The following is a 24616-nucleotide window of genomic DNA, read 5'->3' as shown; positions in this document are numbered from 1 at the left end:
GGATAGGACCCATTGAAACCATGGCCAGGTATTTTTACTGCCTGTTCTTTGGGAACCTCCCTGAGTTAGGTTATGCTGATACCTGTCAAGAGGGGGAGTAAATTCAAAACCAGGAGCTTTCTGTTTAAGTTTGTGGTCAGGGCTCTGGCAAGGCGTCCAGTGAGGAGGATACCACTGATTGGGCGCACAATACGGCAACACCTGACGAGCAGTGGAATTGAATTGATCATAACGTGAATTAGAAGGTCGAAGCCCTTCCATGAGCATTAGAAGTGTAGTGATATTTACATCCGTGGTCCCATTTGTACCAGTGCCAGAGCCAGAACTAGCGCCTGTACTAACCCGGGTCAGGACTTCGGTGAGCATAGCGCTCAAGATCTGGATATAAGTAAGGAGGTCAAGCCAATTGCCAACAGAACCGTTTTTCATCCAAATGCATGGGTTAGATTAATGAGGGAGAAGCATAATGCCCCATGGAGAGAAATATTAGTGGCTGAATACTGGGTAGTGTCAGGATCCAATTCACACAGGGCAGACCCAAATCACAACTAGTAGGGAAGAAAACAGGCAAAACTTTAGATGTGCTATGAACAGGCAAGGGAATTGGCCACACTTTCACTATGGCCCACAGGATTTGTTCTCTGGCCTGGATTAGCAACGGAGTTGTCAAGGTCAGCAGCAGGATCAATATCGGAGGCTTCATCTTGTTTGTTGCACCGCCTCGTTAGTCTCTCTGGAATCCACACCGGGTCTTGCCGATCCTGAGGAAAAACACAAACAGAACCTCTTGCCCATGCTAACACTGGGTCCAGTCCATGCCATAGACCCGTAAGGATATCTTTCCATCTTACATAGCCCTTTCCATCTTACATAGCCCTTCTGAGCAGGTACCTGAGTCTGGTGCCTATCGGCAGCAGAAAGGCCTTGAGAATCCAAATTCAAAAAATTCAGAGTAAAGAGAGCCAAGGATAGTTGTTCCTTTGGTGTTCTACCATGACCTATTCCCCCTTTTTGTTTTAATAAACATTCTTTCAATGTGTGATAAGCTCTTTCAAGTATTCCTTGTCCTTGGGGATTATAAGGTAGGCCATGGTTTAATTGGACTTTCATCTGTTTACAGAAGGAATTAAAAGATTGAGCTGTGTAAGCAGGACCATTGTCAGTCTTTAATTGCTGAGGTTTTCCCCAGGCAGCCCATGCTTCAAGGCAATGTCCAATGACATTTCGAGCCTTTTCCCTACTCATAGGGATGTCATGGATGATGCCTGAACAGGTATCCACAGACACGTGGATATATTTGAGAGTTCCAAATCCTGAAAAATGGGTTAGGTCCATTTGCCAAATTTTCAGGGGCAATAGCCCTCTGGGATTGACCCCCACGCTAGGGGGGTGCAAAAAGGTTATACACTGTTGACAATTCAATACTATCTGTCTAGCCTCTGCTCGGGATAGCTGAAACTTTTGTTGCAAAGTTTTTGCAGATACATGGAATTGTTTGTGAAATTGCTGCACCTGCTCCACAGGGGAAGCAAAAAATACATATTCCCCTCTAGTACAGTGATCTACGATCTCATTGCCTTTTGATAGAGGTCCAGGCAAGTTGGTATGAGCCCTAATATGTTGTATAAAAAATTTCTGATCACGATGCCAGATCAACTTTTGCAACTCCTGTAAGAGTTTGCAAACTGTACTATTAGGTTTGATAGGTCCTGCAACCTCCAGGGCTTTAACAGCATTCACAACATATGCCGAATCAGAAATCAGATTAAAGGGGAGCAGGCAATTTCTAAACACTTCAAGGACAATTTTACATTCAATAATCTGGGGGGAGCCAGGCTGATATTGAAATTGCACTGGATCCTGATGCTCTATCATAAAGGCTCCGCAGCCCGTCTTGGATCCATCAGTGAAAATGTTTGGGGCTCCAGCAAATGAGCAGCTGCAGTCATTTTAGGAAAAATGACTGGATGTTCTTTAAAAAATGACATTAGAGGGTGTTGTGGATAATGATTATTTCTCCTGAAAACCCGCAGTGCAGAATGGCCCAATCATCCACAGTTCCACAAAACATCTTAACTTGTTGAGCAGTATATGGGATTATGATCTTATTTGGTAGCCTCCCAAAATATTGAATGCATTGCTGGATCCCATTTTGAGCCAAGTCAGCAACCGCTGCAGGATAGTATTCAATAGTTTTTCCTGGGGAGGATTTAGAATAAATCCATAGTAACGGACCATCTTGCCACAGCAAAGCTGTAGGCTGGGAGAATGTTGGGAGCACACACAAAAGAATATCCATGTTTTCTATTAGGCGTTTAAGGCTGGCATTTTGTAATTCTGTCTCCACCTTCTTTAAAGCTTCTCTGACTTCAGTGGTTAACTGCCTAGGTGAATCTAAAGCTGAATCACCATTGAGAATATTATACAATGGTTTCAACTCATAATTAGGTAATTTTAAATAACACCTTATCCAATTTATATCTCCCAACAACTTCTGAAAATCATTAAGAGTTTTTAAATTATCTTTTCTAATCTCTATCTTCTGTGGTATAACTGTATGAGGGAGAATCTTAGGCCCTAGATAGTTAATAACAGTGTCCTTTTGTACCTTTTCTGAGGCTATGACTAAATTACAAATCTCAAGCAGTTTTGCCAATATTATATACGCCTTATTGAGCGTTTTATCATCTTTGGCAGCCAATAAAATATCATCCATGTAATGAACACATCTAATCTTTGGAAAGTCCACTCTCAAAGGAGCAATAGCTTCTGCAACAAACAACTGACACATAGTAGGACTATTGGCCATCCCCTGTGGCAACACTATCCATTCATACCTTAGATCAGGTTGTTCATGATTACAAGAGGGCAGCATAAATGTAAAGCGCCCTGAATCCTTGGCACACAAAGGTATGGAAAAGAAACAGTCTTTAATATCTATAGAGATGATAGGCCATGATGCAGGTAAAGAGGTTAAAAGTGGAAGACCACGTTGTATAGGGCCCATAATTTGCATCTGCTGATTAATAGCTCTAAGATCATGGAGCAATCTCCATTTACCAGATTTTTTCTTAATGACAAAAATAGGAGTATTCCATGGGGACACAGAGGATTTTATATGCCCCAGATCCAGTTGCTCCTGCACTAGAGTCCTAGCAGCCTCCAGTTTTTCAGAGGAAAGTGGCCACTGAGGAACCCATACCAGCTCCTCTGCTTTCCAGGTAATAGGAATACCTTCCCCAGTGGCCCCTAGGAAAAACCCAGACTTAGATTCTTTGGTCTCGGTTGTGGAATAATAGGACTAGTTCAACCCTGCAGATGTTTGCCGAGTCCCCGACCTGGGACATATCCCATGTGTCTCATGATATCTTGAGATGTTTCCTAGTGTTCATTTGTGAGTTTAAAACCCATATCCTTTAACAAATCTCTTCCCCATAGTGATATTGGTAAGTCTAACACATAAGGCTGCATGGTCCCTGAATGCCCTTCCTGATCTTTCCAAGGCAATTGTCTAGCACTCATATCAGGAGCCTTAGCATATTCCAAACCTTGTAAAGTTTGGGAAGAGACCTGTATAGGCCAGCCAGAGGGCCAATCTTTGGTGGCTATGATGCTCTTATCAGCTCCAGAATCTAGTAAGCCTAGGATTTTCTTACCATCCACTATTAACTCAAGGGTCGGACATTGATCGAGGTCTAAAGCTAGGAAGGTTAAGTTCGATCCAGTGGAACCAAAGCCTCCCTCTCCTCTCTCTCTGGTTTGAGCTGGAAACTTATCATGTAAACTTGGCAAAAGCAGTAACTGTGCTATCCTGTCTCCAGGAGAAATGGCTGTAATCCCTCTAGGAGATTCTACCATGATCTTTACTACACCCATATAATCAGGATCTATAACCCCAGGATGTACTCGTAGACCTTTCAAGGCCGCAGATGATCTTCCTATAAGCGGGCCTACTGTGCCAGGCTCAAGGGGGTCCCTTAAAATCAGTGTCAACGAGCTGGACCCCCATTCTGGGAGTTAATACGAGTCTGGTGGTGGAGCATAAGTCCAGCCCCTCGGAGCCTGTAGTGGCTCTCCTCGGTCTCTCGGATGTCAAAGAAAGGGCCAGGTTTCGGGACTCTGCTCCTGGTTCTGATCCTCCATGGCCCCATATATTTGTGGGCCCTGGGGTCGTGGGCCCCATTGTCCATGTTTTGGATGAGCTACTCCATACCCCTGAACAAGAGGCTGTCCATTGGTGTCTTTTAGTGATCTACAATCCTTAGCCCAATGGTTTCCTTTGCTACATCTAGGGCATAAGCCAAGTGGCTTAGGGAGTGGGGTAGAATTATTGACTGTAGTATTTCCTCTTTCTGGGCATTGCCTTTTCAAATGCCCTTGCTTGCTGCATTTAAAGCAAGCTCCTGAACTCCCGCCTTTCTTAGTTAATTGCATCACAGCAGCTGCTAGGCCAGCATTGGTCAGTGGGCCCCCTAACTCCCTACAGACCTTCATCCAGACCTCAAGGCCTTTACCTTTATATGGAGTTATTGCAGCCCTACACTCCTTTGTACATTGTTCATAAACCAGCTGTTTGATCAATGGCATAGCAGTATCTGGATCCCCAAACACTCATCCTGCAGCTTCTACCATTCTTGCCACAAAGTCTGAAAAGTGTTCCATAGGACCTTGTAATATCTTTGTAAGATATCCACTGACCTCACCTCTGTTGGTCAGAGACCCCCAAGCCCTAATGGCTATTTTGTTAATCTGATCATACACTTGAGGGGGGGTATCCTGTTTGTTTCTGTGCAAAACGTCCCAGACCAAGAAGCATGTCCACATCCCAGGCTGGATTACCAGCCACGCGGTTAGCCGAACGTTGATCATCGGCAAATTCAATTTGGAAAGCTCTCCAATCTAAATGTTGTCCTGGCAATAAACAAGCTCTTACCAAATTCATCCAGTCACTAGGTGTCATACAGAAGTGAGTGAGTGCTTCTACCTGAGCAACTGTAAAAGCCGCCATCACCCCATAGGTGCGTACCGACTCTGCCAGAGCTTTGACTATTTTAAAGTCAATCGGCTCATGATATCTTTGTTGGTTACCATCCATGAAAACTGGATAAGCCAGTGGTTGAGCAATCTGGAACTCAGTGCGAACAGTATGCCACACTTCTGGACAGAAGGTGGAGCAACTAGGAACTCTTACTTCCTCTTGTGAGCAGTAGGGGGGAGGAGCAGTAGGGCAGTGCTCTTGCTTTACAGCGCCATTTTAGGGCGCTGTTTTTCTGGTACTTTTAAGGAATGTTTTTCCATGAGCTCAGTAATCTCCCCCTCCTCATCCTCCGTGAGGTCCTCATCTTCATGTATCTCCTGCTCTGATTCTGAATCCTCTCCTGGTTCTTTTAACTCCTCCCTCAGCTCTCCCAGAGAAGGATAGACTCGCTTCTTATTCCCTTTCCGTGTTTCCTTTCCAGCCTCACTTTCTGACTGTTCTGATCTTTCTTCTTGAAGCATTTCAAGGGCAGCTTGTCCATTCGCTATAGCTTTCTTATTTCCCTCTTGGTCCTCTAGACAGCTACATACCAGTTGCCATACCGGCCGAACATACGGCTTCAACGTTCCTTGTTCCCAGGCAAAATCCAAATCTTTCCCTAACTTATCCCAACTAGCCACCGAGAGATTGCCGAAGCCGCGAACCAGGGTGCAATGGCATCGCATTCATTCAGGAACCTCTGCAACGTGGCTTTAGTTAACTTTAATTTTTTTAGAATGAAGCAGCTCTTGAAGAGCCAGAAAAATTGGATGTGACTGTGACGATCCCATTGTGCTTTTGTTTTAGTTTGTGCGCTCCGGAGGTGTGCAAGTCTGATAACACCACCAAAAAAACAAAAGCCCACACTGCAATGTTAAAGAGCAGCCAAATCACCACTATAATAGCGGGGTCCATTCACTTACTTTCACTCTGCAAGTTAAAGCAGGATCGAGACCTTTTACTTTCGGTTCGATTCGGCTGCGAACACTCTTGCTCCTATCCGGAGACTTTATTGCCTCTTTTCCGAGGTCCTTATTGCTCCTTACCGGACCTTGTTGCAGCATTCACTGAGGACCTTATTGTCCCACTTACCTGGGGAACTTACCGGTGCCGCCCCGACTGTGAGAAGTTCTGATTCCCCGTACGGGCCACCACTTGTCGCGTCCACCCTTGACCAGCAAGAATGACACAACACCGAGGAATCTTCTTCTCACAGTTTATTCGGGAACCTTGCTTTACAGGGAGTGGCCCCGAACCCAGGAAGGCAGGGCTTAATATATCCAGCAACTACCAATCATCTACGCCCAGGTGGCACACTAGGATAGGTTGTCTCCAAGCAGAATTAAGAGGATACATGGCCTTTACCAAATTAGGAGTTGTTTACCACAGAGAGCACTTGCCTTCGGGCTGGCAGAAGGCGGAAACCGGCACTATCTTTTAGGCGCGGTACTCTGCAGCTCCCAACAGTGTGGTATGTTTTAGAGAAAGTTCTATGGGCTGTGAGAAGAGCATGTATTCTGCAGTGTTTGAATGGGATGTTCTGTAGAGTTCCGTCCGTTCTGTTTGACCCGTGATGTTATTTAATTCTAAGGGTTTTCTCTTTATTTTGTTGTTGTTGTTGTTGGGATGACCTGTATGTTGGTCAAAGTGGAATATTTAAGTCACCCATTATTAATCTGAGTCTATAAATGTAGTATTTGTTTTATGGAATTGGGGATATGTTTGGTGGACGCATGTTGGGAATTGTAATGTCCTCTTGATGTTGCTCCCCTGATAAGCATAAAGTGGCATTCTGTGTCTCTTTTTGACTTATTTTGGTTTGCAGTCTGTCTTATCTTATTCTCTGGTTCCATTTTCTTTTAATATCTTTTTTACCCTTTCACCCTAAAATAGGGTGATATTGGTTTACTTTCTGGGAGCTGCAAACAAATAGATCCTGTTTTTGAATGTGGTCTGCTATTATGCACCTCTTGATGTCAGAATTGAGGTCATTAATATTCAGAGTGAATATTGAAATGTGTCTATTAACTATTATCATTTAATTGATTTTGTAGTATTTGCTTGAGTACTGTTCTATCTTTTTCCCCCTGTAACCTCTTTGGTGTGTTTATTATTTTCTTAAGTCCAAAGAATTCATTCCAGCATCTTCTATGCAATGCATTAGTGGTCACAAATGCTTTATCATGAAACACCTTTTACTTTCTCCATCACTTATGACAGTTTTTCTGAGTTTAACAGTCTGGCATGGTAGTTAGAGTCTTTTGGAACTTGAAATACTTCATCACGTGCTCTTTTGGCTTCTCATTTCTGCTATGAAATCATCTGTGACTTTGGTGACCTGCCCTCATTTGTATCTTGTTTCTCTCTTGCAGCTGTTAGCACATTTTCATTGTTCTGTGTATGTAATGTTTTCACTATACTATGAAATGGCAAGTTTCTTTTCTGGTCCTGTTTAGTGCTCTATGTGCTTCTTGTATTTGGATAAGTGTCTCTTTCCCTGGATTTGGCGGAATTTCTGCTGTATTGTATTGAAAATATTTTCTATGTCTTTGACTCCTTTGGTATTTGAATGTTTTTTTCAAAGATCTTGTGTATTCTGTTTGTACTTTTAAAAAACTTCACCCTTGTCCTCAACTTGTGTTCCTCCTCCTGTCCTGTCCCTTCAGGTCTTGTGTACTGTCCCAAGTGTCCGTTCTGTTGGTGCCGATTCCGCTGAGCTTTTCACTTGACTTACTGACACCTTCATGTTCTGCACCATTTCACTTTGTTTTTCCTTCAGTACTTCTGTCTCTTCATTGAGTTTATTTGCATGTTGACCCCCCTTTTTTTGGAGAGGGTGAGTTTCAAGACAGGGTTTCTCTGTGTGTAGTCCTGGCTGTCCTGGAAGTCACGCTGTAGACCAGGCTGGCCTGCCCTCACAGAGATCTGCCTGCCTCTGTCTCTCAAGTGCTGAGACTAAAGGTGTGTGCCACCACTGCCCAGCTGACTCTCTGATTTCATTTTTATGGAATTCATTTGAGTTTTGTGTCCTCTTTTTAAAAAAAGTTTATATTCATTCTTTTCCATTTTTGTTTCAGCATTCCATCCAGTTTGCTCTCGTTGAGAGTCATTACTCTGGGGTCAGTAGTTTCTTTTCTTTATGAAAAATTCTTTGTTTTATGTGTAGGAGTGTTTTACCAGACTGTATGTCTGTGAGCCATGCCTGTGCCTGGTTCTGAGGAGACCAGAAGAGGACATCAGATCTTTGAGACTGGAGTTACAGCAGGTTGTGAACTGTCATATCAGAGTGCTGAAAATCAAACTAGATCCTCTCCAAGAGCAGTCTGTGTTCTTAACCACAAAGCTTAACCCATCTCTTGGGCCCCTGGGATCAGTAGTTTCTGAAGGAGGTGTGTTTCTTGTATTTTTGTTGTTGTGGATTTCACATCAGGAGGTAGGTTGTTTGTTGACTTTTTTTAACTGCTTAGGTCCCCTCTCTCTTGGTGGATATATTTGCAGTGTTCAGGAAGGACTAGGTTGTCATGGAGTTGAAGTTCTGTTTTCCTTTTAAACTGGTGCTCTCGTCAGAGGCTCTATCCCCAGCCCTATTCGGAGAGCAGAATGCTGTGCAGCAGGGGTCACTATCCTGGAGTAAATAAGGCCTCTGTGAAAAAGAGAGCAGTCAGCTACAAGACAGTAACCCCTTAAATGCTAACCATTGCGGCGAGGACAGGGACATTGACAGTACTGTGTGCACTTGTTACGATAAATCTTTCCACCAAAAGCCGCCTGAGCCCTACCGCCATGTGGGCGGTCTCTGCCAGCCGCCCGCTGCTGGATGGACAAAATAATACAGAGACATATTAGGTACAATGCTGCTTGGCCAATGACTAGGATTCTCATCTGTTAGCTCAGTCTTAATTATCATACATCTATATACTTTTATAAGACTTATCTTATCGGACGCCTTATTGGCGTCCCTCCTTGCCAGTGGATCACATCCTGCCGCTGGAGGAGGCAAAGGGGAAAGAGGCACACTTCCTGTTTCTCTTCGCTCAAATATGAGTCTCCTTGCTATGTCACTTCCAGCCTGGATCAGCACTTCTCTACTACATTTCCCAGAATCCTCTTTGACTCCTAGTCCTGTCTAACTTGCTGCCTCATTGGCCAAACAGAACTTTATTTAACAATCAATAAGATAAACATACACAGTACACTCCGCATCATGCACCAATGTATTAGTTGTGAGTGTGACTTTGTGAGTGAGTGGAAAGAAGAAGACACAGTAAGGCTGGTGATTAGTATTGGGCTGATAAAGTGTAGATGAGAGCAGCTGGGCAAGGCTAAAGATTGACTGAAGAGAGGTAAAGATGTTCCAACAGATAATGTTAGCAAAAGACCCTGCAAACCAGGACAGTCTGTGTTCTCTGGAAAACAAAGCAAAACAATATAGAGTGACAGCAGGGTTAATCAGGCTTACTAAAATGAATATGAAATTAAGATGGAGAGAGCTGGGTGGAGATGCAGGATATGGAGACTGACTGTCCTGATGGTTGAATCCCTCTCCAACTCCGACATCCCCTCTAACCTCCTGGAATCCTGTCTCTTCCTCAGCGTCCCCTTCTCCTCTCTGTGTCTTCCCTAGCTCAGATGCCCCTCTGGGTGCTGTGAATATGTTTTATTACCATAGGTTAATAAAGAAGCTGATTTGGCCAATAGCAATGCAGAATAGAGCCAGGTGAGAAATCCAAGCAGAGACACAGAGAGAAAGAAGGCAGGTTGGGAGGAGACCAGAAGTCAGCAGCCGCCAGAGAAGCATGATGTGAGGTAATAAACCATGGGCCTCATGACGACACACAGATTAATAGAAACGGGTTCACTAAGTTGTAAGAGCTAGTCAGTGAAAGCCTGAGCCATCGGCCAAACATTCATAATTAATATAAGCCTTTGAGTGGTTATTCGGGAACTGGAAGGCAGGAGAGAGACTTTGAGCTGCCAGTGGTGGCGCACGCCTTTAATCCCAGCACTCAGAAGGCAGAGGCAGGCAGGTCTCTGAGTTTGAGGCCAGCCTGGTCTACAGAGCGAGTTCTAGGACAGCTTGGGCTACATAGAGAAACCCTGTCTCAGAAAACACACAGACAAGCAAACCAGTGCTGTACTGGTGGATGGGCAGTGCTTCAGCAGACTCAGCTGCTGGCCACACCTTTGCTCTTTGCTTTAAGGTTTGGGTTGCTGCCGGCTCACCTGCGCAGATCTTGATACTGCCTGGCTGTTTGGAGTCCTTGTGAAAGCTATGTTCTATATTGTGGTTCCCACCAGGTTTTCAACTTGCAGAATTTCTTTTCTTCAGTCTCTCGGGATCTGTTTAGCAGGCTTCAGTGAATAATATACTCCATGAATTTTGGTCTACTTTTCTCAAGAATGAGCACTGAGGTCTCAGGCTGCCAAGATGATGTTGCAATAGAAATCTTTTTGGAATGGTGTCTTGCATCTTATCTGTTGCTTGCTGGTGCTGAGCACCCAGGGCCAAGTGAAGGGGACTTTCCCCAGCTTCTGCTATTGCCAATGTTGTCCTGGGTGTGGTGTCAACAGCAACCGGCCTCCCCCTGCCCCTCAGTGTGCCCTCCTCCCACAGTGTGCCCCCCCACAGTGTGCCATCACTGGTTATTTGTTTGTTTGTTTGTTTGTTTTGAGTGCCCATTGCTTTTCTTGCAGCTCTTATCAGCTTCTTCCAGATGAGTCTCTGGAGACTGGCCGTCAGTGGTCAGTGTTGCTCTGTCTTCAGTTGTGCTGATTTCTTTGAGAGACGTGGTTAACAGCATTTGTTGAGGTGTAGAAAGGCTGTGTGCGAGAGTTTGCATATGGCCACGAGGTGTCGCTCTAGACCCGTAGTATCTCTGCCTGGTACTGGCTGGGAATGTATAAGCAGCGGGTTTTTGAGTGAAAGCTGACTTAATCTGTTTGGTGGAGGAGGATGAGTGCAGTAAACATATCTTTCATCAATTAAGATCTAAAGGAATACAGAATCAAAGATTGCCTGGGAAGAATCTCTAAGGATTTATGCACTGGCTATTTTTTGTTTCTGTCCAAAAATCTCTACGACATTTTCTTGCCTTAATAGAATACTGAATAGTTACCAGGTTAAAAAGTTATGCAGCAGTACCTGTGTGATAGCTGTTTGAAATGATTTTTAAAACTCTCAGGAAGATTTAGATTAGCTATGGCCATGTGACTTTCAGACTTTTTGTACACTCAAAACTCATTACAACTAATTTTTCTTGAGTGTGATTTATGATTAACCCATCTCTGTAAAACATTAAGGCACTGAGCCTGTTTGTAAGAAGCCATTCAGTAACAGGTTTCCTTTGTTTTTAATGAATAAGTGGAAAAAATAACTTGAGACTTTGACTAAAGGCTGTTTTGTAACAGTTGGTAAATCCCCTTAAGAATGAATGATCTTGTCCTTTCTTTATTGTAATGATTATACCATCAAATTAACAAAGCTCCTGGTTTAAAAATAGGCCTGAGATTTATTTTTTATTTTAGTTGTGGAAAACAATTGTTTTACTGATATGTTTAAAATTTCAAATATAAAATTGTATTTCATAGTCTCCTCTTCCCCATAAAATTCATGACCTCCTTTGAATTATTATTGTTTATTTATATATACAATTAAATACATAAATACAGCCTGCTGAGTTCACTCAGTGTAGTCTGCATACATATATTTTTAGGGTTGATCTCTTGGGATTGGACAGCAAATGAGGGTGACCGTCCCTGAAGAAGGCTAATTCTCCCTCTTTGACCAGTCATGGTCATCTAGGGATGGGGCCCCGTGAGATCCCCCCATCATCTCATCATGTCAGCATGTCAACAGGTGTCACCCTTGTCTGGGTCTTGTTTAGACAACTGTGTTGCTGAGATTTCATGGGCACAGCTTCTGTGTCATACGTGGAAGACAACAATGTCACAGAAGATGTCCTGGGCCTCTGCCTCTTACAGATTTTCTTTCCCTCTGTGCAGTGCCCCCCTGAGCCTTAGGTGTAGGGCTGGGGTTGCATGTATCAACTGGGGTTGGGGACAGCAGTCAGTAGTTCTCTGTGTTTTGACCGGTTGTGGCTCTCTGTAATCGTTTCCATCTGCTGCAAAACAGTTCCCTTGATAAGGGATGAGAGCTACATGTCATCTTTCTGGACCAGAGCACAGGATGTACAACTTGCCCTAGGCTGGACGTAGACAACAGAACAGGCAGGACTCACCAGACTGGGCAAATGGCATGTTTAAAAAGAAAGTAGAACCTAGCCATTTAAAATCCAATTTAATAAAAAATAATTTTCCTTTCCCTTTAAAAGAAAGTTTACACTAGAATATCACCATCTCTCAAGTCTCAGTTTCCCCCATGTTTTGGAAAATAAAATAATAGAGAAAAATCCAGTAGAATAGTCTGTTAATAAGAGCCTACTAGAATAACTGTGAGGGGGGAAATGTCCAATTTCAAGCATTCATAAAGGAGAAATGTTTGATAGGGTGTATATGGAAATGGGTTCCCTGAAACATGGAGCTAGAGGTTCACAGTGATCTTGGGATTTGGGCACAAGTTGAAATACTTTTTTCCTAGGAGTTTAGTATTCGAAGACAAGGGTGAGGACAAGAGCAGACACTGGGGGCTCTGCTGCTCTGCAGAAGAGAACTCTGAACAGGGAGTTCACAGTTGCTCGTGGAGACCCATGTGATTCTTGCCGGGCTCTGCTGCAGTTATGGTGTTTCTAGCAGGGCTGTGGTGGGGAAGGCGTTTTCTCCTCTCCACAGACAGGCATTGCCTGTTTGCCATACCTGCCTCATGAATCCTGAGTCTCCACCCTGTGTTCCCTCTTCCTTCCTCCTCCTCTCTTTTTCCTATATCTACTTATTTTAAAGAAAATTGCTGCTGACATATAGTTTTGATTACAACAGGTATTCTGGGGACATAAAATGTTCCTTGAAAAACTTCATGCTGAGATATACGTTTCAATTACTACCAGAGTTCTTTCATGACTCCCCAGATACTATGCAGAATAATGTTTGGATATTTATTTGCTTTTCCTTTCTTGAGCATCGTGATTCATTTTTATCTGATACTTGTTCCGTTTATGGCAATCAGCTGGTAACTTCGTCTCACAATTGCTATGACGAGCCGCTCATGAGAAGTGCAGGCCCGCTGATGCTGGCTCTGGCCTGAGTCACAGCTTGCAGCATCAACTGTAATCTGATTTCTGATTCACAAAGTCTTATTTCCACTCCATCCTCCCCAACGTCCCACCCAAGCCTTGGCTATAGTGATAAATGTGGAGTGACGCTCGCTTGCAGTAGAAAACCTAAGTCATTTCCGGTGACTGCTATGAAATGTTCTGAAAACTTTAAAGTAGACAGCAATCTTTACCACATTAATTAATCACTTTTGACCTGTATTGTAGTTTGTCTAAAGTTATGCTTACAGGGTTTATCAAATTGATTGCTAACTAGTGTTCTTGACAACTTTACAAGTTGGGAAAGGATGTGGTTTATAGCATGGGGATCTGAACCCGTGGCCATAGGTAGCTTTAATGCAATTAAGTAACTCCGGACTCTGATACAATAGTTGATTTTAAAGTGTGCTTTCGAGGCTAGGGATATGCTCAGTGGTAGTTTGCCTAGGATCTTCAAAGAAATGGGTTTGATCCTCATACCAGAAAGCCAAACAACAAGCAAAATCAAAGCAAATGTACCTGGCTGTTAGTTTAGCCACTTAAAAATTCATTTAATTGGAACATGGTATCTACAGCTACTCTAATCTGGGTTACATTTTGGTAATTTGATACATGTATACAATCTGTAATAATTAAATAGGGCAATCAGCTGTTCCATTGTGTTAAATAAGAAACAGGCAGATATGGGATATTTTCTCTTCTATACAGAACCTGAGTTAAAATTATATGTGTACATGTATGTGTAAATAAGTAAAGTGTGTATTTATATATGTGTCTAGGTCATGAAATTAGAAAGGGGCTCATGAGAGGTAGGAAGTGATCTTAAAGGGGAAAGAGGTTGATATATGTGCTGTGCATGCGTGCGTGCACACACACAAACACACGTGTACACACACACACACACGTGCACGCACGCACACACGTGCACACACACGTGTGCGCACACACACACGTGTGCGCACACACATACACACATGCGCACCCACACACACGTGCACACACACATGTGCACACACACGTGCACACACATGTGTGCACACACGTGCACACACACGTGCACACACACGTGCACACACATGTGCGCACACACACACGTGCACACACACGTGTGCGCACACACACACGTGCACGCACACACACACGTGCACACACACATGTGCGCACACACACACACACGTGTGCGCACACACATACACACATGCGCACGCACACACACGTGCACACACACACGTGCACACACACGTGCACACACATGTGTGCACACACGTGCACACACACGTGCACACACACGTGCACACACATGTGTGCACACACACACACGTGCACACACATGTGTGCACACACACACATACACACACTGCACACACACACATACACACACATGTGAGCGCACACACACACATACACATACACACACATATACACACATGTATTCACATGCGTGCGCGCGCACACACGTGCACACACGTACACACACATGCACACACACACACACACACACACACACACACACACACACACACACACACACGGGGCAGAAGCATGGGAGAGGCCACTGGAGGGGAGAGGGTGGTGAATGGAAATTCTATGGAGAAATTGCACTTACACTGAACCTTCTACAAGGCTAATTCACTGAAGAATATTAATGATGGGAGAGGGGTTTGGATGCTGCAGGTTCACAGCCTCATTACCATGTGTCTTGGGTTCTCCTCAGCCCCTTTAACAGCATCCCTGCCCCCTTCTATCTGACCGAACACCCAGTGACTGTGAGTGAGACATTTTGGGGTGTGTTAACTTGCCAGAGCACGGGCTTCCACTAAGTGAAGGTTGCACATGTCAGACAGCTTCTAAGGCCTCTGCAGAGGTGTCCCCCTTTGCTGTCATCTGCTACCAGGTATTTGAAAAGTGCTTTGAGTGATGGCTTTCTTTGTTCTGTTACTGTAAAACTTCATGAAAGTGTTATTACACAAATGTGTGGGAACCCTGAATCTGCACTCCTGGTTCATGGCCATTCATATTTGATTCCACGATAGACTATCTCTTTTTCCTTTTGAGCTGAGAGCTGTGGTTTTTGTACCAGCAGGAACAAAACATAATGACACATGAATGAAAAGTCAATAATGGTATGCATTTCTTTGCTAACCTATAAAAGTAGCAAAAATTAAAGTTGCAACTACATGAAAAAGTCTTTGTTCCTTCTTTGTATCCTTTTTGTTTTTGTTTATTTGGTTGGTTGTTTTTGTTTTTTTAAGACAGGGTTCCTCTGAGTAGCTCTGGCTGTCCTGGAACTCACTCTGTAGACCAGGCTAGCCTCCAGCTCAGGCTGCCTGTGCCACCTGAGTGTTAGGACTAAAGGCATGCACCACCATGCCCAGGCTCCTCCTTTATTCTTGAATGACAATTTTGATCACTTTTTTGAAGGTCCCTCCCTCCCTTTTCCAGGGTTTTTGATCCACCATCCTACTGTCTTCTGCTTCAAAGGTGTATATACTCAGGCTCCACAGAGTTTTACACTGATGTCACTGAGTCTGTGGCAAATACTGTTTCCAGGTCTTTTGGGGACATTCAAAGTTGAGAGTATTGAGGCAGCAGCAGTCAGGCTCTCTGTCTGAGCCACAGAATGCTAAGAACCCTTCCTAGGACACTGAGATTGAGTGCTGGAGACCCCTGCACCAGCAGCACCAGAACTCACAGTTGAGTAGTTACAGGGTGGATTCAGAACATTCCAGTGACCATGGATGAGTACAGGTGATACTGGAATCTATGGCATCGTTATAATCACGAACTCTCAAGATTGTAAACTGCAGAAGAAACCTTTCTTAGGTCCCATGGGGATAGGTCTAGACTCGGGGTTTTATAACCCTTGGATGCCACTTTCCCAGATCTGTGGGACCCAGATAAAACCTTTTTCAGTCTCCAAGGGATAAAACAGGTGTGCCAGTGTTCCGAGCAGCAGCTGTTGGTTCAGGTGTATAGGCTGTGAAGAAACTTACCCTGTGTTTCTCATGACCCATGTAGCTATCACCTGCACTTATGGTGCTGGAATGTATCCTCCTGGCAGTGGAAGGCATTCAGACTTGGCAAGGGTCCCTGGGCTTGGCATGAGTTGTGCTGTGTCTTTTGGTGTTTATGATCCTGAGATTCTAAGATGTGGGTGGGGACAAACATAGAAGAAAGCACTGATGGGGCCAAAGCTTGCTGTGTTGCAGTCACCATCCTAGAGCCGGGGGACACAGCTGGGACTTTCCCCAGCTCCTGGTGGGTAGGAACAAGTACAACTGACACTTTCACTAGTTCAGCTGAGGCTTGGGGATGATACTTACTTCCAAAGGGACAAAGGCAGGCATGACTCAGGTTTATGATGATGGTAGCCTTTGTTCTAGAAGCTGAAGGATGTCTTCTGCATTTTGAGACATATACTGGCCCAAAGGCTTCTGATGACACCAGAGGGACAGCTACTAGCCCCTAAGGCAAGATGACATCTATCAGTGGCTGTCATTGCAGATTAGATTATCGGGTGTGGAAGTGGCACAGTGTGAATTCCTTGTCTGCAGCAGAACTGTCACTCTTAGACCAAACGGTTCCCCAAAGTGGATGTAAGGCCCTCGAGACCAGGAAACACACCTGGATTCTGCTGCTTGGATGGGGCTTCCTGATGTCCTCTTCTCAGCTTTTCCTGGCAGGATGGATTGCTGAGGAGGTGGGCTGAAGTTTCTTTTCTAGGCTACCCCTCTGCCTCCCCATGTTATCTCTTTTTACTTGCGGGGTTACAGCACTCCTCCCGGTGTTCCTCCCAGTGTTCCTCCCAGAACTCCTCCCAGTGTTCCTCCCAGAACTCCTCCCAGCGCTCCTCCCAGGGCTCTTCTTGGAGTTCCGTTTTCCCAGAGTCAAGTACAGTGCACCTCCATTCTGCTGTCTCTGCCTCGTCTCCTGCTTTCAGTGTTAGAACTTTGAAGTCTATAATGTTCTCTACTCCCCGGTTAGGGCTCCATAGAATTGAGTGGGCCGGTCGGTGGACAAGATGGGATGGATACCAGCAAAGTGCCACTATTGCTCGTGTTTTACATGGAGGAAGAAGAGTGAGGCATGAGGTACAAGAGTCTTTTAAGACGTGTGTGTGTGTGTGTGTGTGTGTGTGTGTGTGTGTGTGTGTGTGTGTGTTTTGCCTTCTTTACATGTAAGTGTGTCATGTGTGCACAGTGCCTGTAGAGGGCAGGAAGGCACTGTATCTTTTAGAACTGGTGTTACAGATGGTTGTGAACCACCATGTGAATGCTGGGAACTAAGTCTGTAAGAGCAGCAAGTAATCTTAATTGCTGAGCCATCTCTCCAGCTCTGAGATAAGAGAATTTTGGCATGGATCACATTTGTTATATTGGAAATTTTGTATATAATTTGATATACATACATACATACATACATACATACATACATACATACATACATGATTGAAATCCCACATGGAGTGGGTTACAGGTTACAATTGTCTGTAACTCTATTTCCAGGGACCTAACGCTGTCCTCTGACCTCCATGGGCACTTGCACACACACATATACATGATTACACACACACACACACACACACACACACACACACACACACACCACATAAATTTTAAAATTATAATGTGTGGGATAATGATGGATGCTGAAGATCTTAAAGCGCATGGATCTTTATCCAGGAGAGCTTTTATTGTGATTTTAGAGGAAGCATGGACGTGGTAAAAGTAGACAAGAATTGCTTTCTAAGTGTGTTAGTGCCCAGGCTGCATCTCTCAGTAATGTCAGTGGTTTGGAGCTATCAGCCCTCCCTGGGGCTTTCTAGGTTGAGGAGAGAGTCCACCATGGAGTATAATCCCACCGTTTCAGTACAGCCTATTGACTGTGAGGAGGGAAATGCAGACTTTCCCCAGGCTTTGAAGTGGTGTGGAAGGGTTGTTTCCATACCCAGACTGTTCCTGTCTCAGCTCTCAGACCGTTCATCTGCTTTGGTAAGTGAGACACTGGCTGTTTTTAGTGTGAAGGTGATTTTCTTGCATCACTAGCATATTCACTATACATTTGAGGAAATAAATGTTAATTTATCTGTGCATGTTTCATTTTCATAAAATTAAAATACTGCATTTAGGAGACTCGGTCCTTTAAATGGAAGGAACTAGTTCCTAATTGAAGCTAGTTTTTCAGGCCAAGGCCATTGCTAGGCACATTTCTATAGAGATGGTTAAGTACATTTAACGTGGGATACAGAATTTTCAATTCTGGCTTGAGTGAAAGGCCAAGTGAGACAATTAACTCATTATAGTCATAGCAAGCTATATCTTCTTGGAGCTCATCTCTCACAGAGCCCATTAGTCTAATGCCTTATTCTAACATTGTGTGTCCATATATACATGTAAAGAAAATAAATTTTATATGTATGGCTCTTCAGCTATGAAGGGATTTGGGGCACTAATGATTTGTGGCCTTTGTTAAAACAATTCAACATTATGAGAATAAAGAGACTCATTGATACTAAGAAAGAAAACCATAGACAACCGACCCTGCAGTGACTTAAGAAACTGGGGAGTTGGAGACCATCATAGCCTAGAATTTGAGAATGAACTTATAGATAGAACTTTTGATAATGTTAGGGTTCTGACAGAATCAACAAAGGAAATTTTGGTAATTTATATATTACTTTAAAATTGACAAATAAGAGGTATTACATTATCTTAGACTCACTTTCTGTTGGTTTCTCATATATGTGTGTAGTATGTGTGTGTAAAGTGTTGTGGGTGTGTATGTGTGTGTGTATGTGTAGATAGGTAGTGCATATGTGTGTAGGGTTTGTGTATGTAGTGTGTGTCATGCATGAGAAAACTGAGCTCTCAGGAGGCCAAGGCAATAGGATTGCCATGAATTCCTATCTTATTTATCAGTACACATAAGTGTCTGGTCTACATAGCTAGTACCAGGTCATCCAAGGCAAGACCCTGACTCAAGAAAACCAGTTGAACTACTACATATGCTAGGTCACTCAGTGTGCTAAATACTTTTTATTAGTCACTTTGGAAGATAGGAAAACTTTTGAAGGAAATCCTCATGAAAGAAAAATATCCATGAAATGCTTTACTTTAAGAAAGACAAAAAAGTAAATTTGCCTTGGTGAAAGTTATTGCATCAAATAATAGAAAAGCATAGAAAGCTACAATTGAGTGTAAGGAGGGTGCAGTCTGTGTGATCATGAAAGATGTCTCTAAATGCTGGGATGGTGGGCAGAACTTCACTTAGGGAGTTCAGAAGCAGTCCAGGAAGTAAAGTGTGTGTGTGTGTGTGTGTGTGTGTGTGTGTGTGTGTGTGTGTGTGTGTTTGTGGCCTGGGGTCAGTTGTCACACGGTATACTTTTCAGAGTTAAGACAAAGTTTTCCTCTCTCACATGACAATCTGATCATAAATACAGTTTAGGGTTGCTAAGGCAGTTCTTGGTGTCAGGAATTCTAAGTTGTCTCAAGCTTCTCAGCCATTTGTGGGTTATGCCCTTATCTTACACCACATGATGGTTTAGTGGTCCAATGATCACATTTGAGAAGAGAGGAAAAAAAGAAAGAAGTGTTCATGTTTCTCTTTTGAGACTGGGGATTTGTTCTTTTGAAAAAATATGTATTTTGTTAATTCCTTGAAAATTTCTTAATGTGTAGAATGTATTTTGATCATAACCAGCCCTACTTAGTCCCTAATTTGTTCTACATCCATGCCATTCCATCACCTTCCAACCCACTGAATAAAATTTATGCTGCTAATATGCATGGGTATGGAGCCAGGACATTATATTCTTTTTTTTTCTTTTTTTTTATTAAATTATTAATATTTTCACATGTACTTTCCCTCTCCCTCTCCCTCCCCACCCCCATTCCTTCTCCCCCACCTCCAACCTACCCCCCACCCCATCCACCCGCCACTCCCCAGGCAGGGTAGGGCCCCCAACCAGGGCTCCACCAAGTCCACCAAATCTTCCTGTGCTGGGCCTAGGCCCCTCCCCATGTGTTCAGAGACAGAGCGAATCCCTTCAAGTGGGATGGGCTCTCGAAGTCCCTCCCACCCACCAGGACAAAACGCCAGTCCACCTCCAGAGGCTCCAAGGAGTGCAGGGGCCTCCCCATTGGCATCCATGATCAGGGGGCTGGATTAGTCCTGTACTGTCCTCCCAAAGAGCATCTGGGGTCGATATGCTTTCCCTTTTTCAGGCCAACTGTTTCTGTGGGTTTCTCCAACCAGGTACAGACCCCTTCGTTCTTCATTCCTCCCTCTCTTCAACTAGGTTCCAGATTTCAGCTCAGTGTATTTCTGTGGATGTCTGTCTCTGCTCTCATCAGCCACTGGATGAGGACTCTAGAATAGCATAGAGAGTATTCATCAATCTCATTCTAGGGGAAGGGTTTCTAGGCCAACTTCTCCTCCACTGCCCAGACTGTCAGATCGTGTCATCCTTATAGGTCTCTGGAGATCTTCCTAGTTCCAGATCTCTTCTCGGACCTATAGTGGCTCCCTCTGATATGGTATCTCTCATCCTGCTCTCTCTCCTCTATTCTTCCCCCAACTCAATATATCTGCTCCTCCATTTCTTCTCCTCTACTCTTCTTCTTGTGCTCTTATTGTGGCAGCACCCACTCCCCTACCCTCATGCTCTCAATTAGCTCGGGAGTTCATGCCACTTCCCATTCCTGGGGTCCATTTATCCCTTAGAGTCATTCATGATTTCTAGTTTCTTTGGGGAAGAGGATTATAGGCTGGTAAACCTTTGCTCTATGTCTAAAAATCATATATGAGTGAGTACATACCATGTTTGTCTTTTTGTGATTGGGTTACCTCACTCAGGATGGTTTCTTCTAGTTCCATCCATTTGCCTGCGAATTTCAAGATTCCATTGCTTTTTTCTGCTGAGTAGTACTCCATTGTATAAATGTACCACATTTTCTCTTTCCATTCTTCAGTTGAGGGGCATCTAGGTTGTTTCCAGGTTCTGGCTATTACAAACAATGCTGCTATGAACATGGTTGAACATATGTCCTTGTTGTATGGACAAGCAGTATTTGGGTATATACCCAAGAGAGGAATGGCTGGATCTTGAGGTAGATTGATTCCCATTTTTCTGAGCAACCGCCATACTGATTTCCAAAGTGGTCTTACAAGTTCACACTCCCACCAGCAATGGAGGAGTGTTCCTTCTTCTCCACAACCTCTCCAGCATAGGTTGTCATTGGTATTTTTGATTTTAGCCATTCTGACAGGTGTGAGGTGGTATCTCAGAGTTGTTTTGAGTTGCATTTCTCTGATGGCCAAGGATTTTGAGCACTTTCTTAAGTGTCTTTCAGCCATTTCAGATTCCTCTGTTGAAAAATCTCTGTTTAGTTCTGCACCCCACTTTTTAATTTCATTGTATGGTGTTTTGGTGGCTAGCTTCTTGAGCTCCTTGTATATTTTGGAAATCAGTCCTCTGTCAGATGTGGGGCTGGTGAAGATTTTTTCCCATTCTGTGGGTGGTCGTTTTGTCTTACTGACTGTGTCCTTTGCCTTACAGAAGCTTCTCAGTTTCAAGAGGTCCCATTTATTAATTGCAGACCTCAGTGTCTGTGCTTCTGGCGTGATGTTCAGGAATCGTTCTCCTGTGCCAATTTGTTCAAGGGTTGTTCCCACTTTCTCTTCTAAAAGATTCAGTGTGGCTGGGTTTATGGAGAGATCTTTGATCCATTTGCACTTAAGTTTCGTGCATGGTGACAAGTATGGATCTATCTGCAATTTTCTGCATGTTCGAATCCAATTGTGCCAGCACCATTTGTTGAAGATGCTATCTTTTTTCCATTGTATGGATTTAGCACCTTTGTCAAAAATAAGGTGTTCGTAGGTGCGTGGGTTAATATCTGGGTCTTCAATTCGATTCCATTGGTCTATCTGTCTATTCTTGTGCCAATACCAAGCTGTTTTCAGAACTATGGCTCTATAGTAGACCTTGAAGTCAGGGATGGTGATGCCTCCAGAGGATCTTTTATTGTAAAGAGTTGTTTTGGCTATCCTAGGTTTTTTATTTTTCCATATAAAGTTGAGTATTGTTCTTTCAATGTCTGTGAAAAACTGTGTTGGGATTTTGATGGGGATTGCATTAAATCTGTAGATTGCTTTTGGTAGAATTGCCATTTTTACTATGTTAATTCTGCCTATCCAAGAGCACGGGAGATCTTTCCACTTTCTGGTATCTTCTTTAATTTCTTTCTTTAAAGTCTCAAAGTTCTTATTGTACAGGTCTTTCACTTTTTTGGTTAGTGTTACCCCCAGATATTTTATGTTGCTTGTGGATATTGTGAAAGGTGATGTTTCCATGATTTCTTTCTCATTGAGTTTATCATCTGTATACAGTAGGGCTACAGATTTTTTTGAGTTAATTTTGTATCCTGCTACCTTGCTGAAGGTGTTTATCAGCTGTAGGAGTTTCCTGGTAGAGTTTTTCGGGTCACTTATGTAGACTATCATGTCATCTGCAAATAGTGAAAGTTTGACTTCGTCCTTTCCAATTTGTATCCCTTTGATATCCTGATCTTGTCTTATTGCTCTAGCTAGAACTTCAAGAACAATATTGAAGAGATATGGAGAGAGTGGACATCCTTGTCTTGTTCCTGATTTTAGAGGAAATGCTTTGAGTTTCTCTCCATTTAGTTTGATGTTGGCTATTGGTTTGGTGTATATCGCATTTATCATGTTTAGATATGTTCCTGTTATTCCTGTTCTCTCCAAGATCTTTATCATGAAGGGATGTTGGATTTTGTCAAAGGCCTTTTCAGCATCTAGTGAGATGATCATGTGGTTTTTCTTTTTCAGTTTGTTTATATGGTGGATTACATTGATGGTTTTTCGTATATTGAACCATCCTTGCATCCCTGGGATGAAGCCCACTTGATCGTGGTGGATGATTTTTCTGATATGTTCTTGGATTCGATTAGCCAATATTTTATTGAGTATTTTAGCATCAATGTTCATGAGAGATATTGGTCTGTAGTTCTCTTTCTTATTCTTATCTTTGTGTGGCTTGGGTATCAAAGTGATTGTAGCCTCATAGAAGGAGTTTGGCAATATCCCATCTGCTTCTATTGTGCGGAACAGTTTGAGGAGTATTGGTATCAGCTCTTGTTTGAATTTCTGGTAGAATTCTGCAGTGAAGCCATCTGGTCCTGGGCTTTTTTTGGTTGGGAGGCTTTTGATGACTGCTTCTATTTCATTAGGGGTTATGGGTCGATTTAAATTGTTTATCTGATCTTGATTTAATTTTGGTAAGTGATATTTATCCAGGAAACTGTCCATTTCCATTAGATTTTCGAATTTTGTGGAGTACAGATTTTCAAAGTATGACCTAAAGATTCTCTGGATTTCCACAGTGTCCGTTGTTATATCCCCCTTTTCGTTTCTGATTTTGTTAATTAGTGTGCTCTCTCTCTGCCTTTTGGTTAGTTTGGCTAGAGGTTTGTCTATCTTGTTGATCTTCTCAAAGAACCAACTCTTTGTTTCATTGATTCTTTGTAATGTTTTCCTAGTTTCTACTTTATTGATTTCAGCTCTCAGGTTGATTATTTCCTGGCGTCTACTCCTCCTTGGTGAGTTTGCTTCTTTTTGCTCTAGTGTTTTCAGTTGTTCTGTCAGTTCTCTAATGTGACTTTTTTCTAGTTTCTTCATGTGGGCACTTAGTGCTATGAACTTCCCTCTTAGGACTGCTTTCAGAGTGTCCCATAAGTTTGGGTATGTTGTGTCTGCATTTTCATTAGAATCTAGGAAGTCTTTAATTTGTTTTTTTATTTCTTCCTCAACCCAGGAATGGTGCAATTGGGTGTTATTCATTTTCCAAAAGTTTGCAGGTTTCCTGCCATTTGTATTGTTGCTGAATTCTAGCTTTAATGCATGGTGGTCTGATAAGATACAGGGGGTTATTTCAATTCTTTTGTAATTGTGGAGGTTTGCTTTGTTGCCTACTATGTGGTCAATTTTGGAGAAGGTGCCATGTGGTGCTGAGAAGAAGGTATATTCTTTTGAGTTTGGATGGAATGCTCTATAGATATCCGTTAACCCCAGTTGGGCCATGACTTCTTTCAGATCCTCTGTTTCTTTGTTAAGTTTTTGTCTGGTGGTCCTGTCTAGTGGTGTAAGGGGGTGTTGAAGTCTCCTACTATAAGTGTGTGTGGTTTTATGTGTGGTTTGAGCTTTAGTAATGTTTCTTTCACAAATGTGGGTGCCTTCGTATTTGGAGCATAGATGTTCAGGATTGAGATTTCATCTTGATGGACTTTTCCTGTGATGAGTATGAAATGCCCTTCTTCATCTCTTTTGATTGATTTTAGTTTAAAGTCCATTTTGTTAGATATTAGGATTGCTACAC

The sequence above is a fragment of the Cricetulus griseus genome, chromosome 8 (assembly GCF_003668045.3).
Source record: "Cricetulus griseus strain 17A/GY chromosome 8, alternate assembly CriGri-PICRH-1.0, whole genome shotgun sequence".
In the NCBI taxonomy this organism is placed as follows: domain Eukaryota; kingdom Metazoa; phylum Chordata; class Mammalia; order Rodentia; family Cricetidae; genus Cricetulus; species Cricetulus griseus.
Note: the sequence above shows the minus strand (reverse complement) of the source record.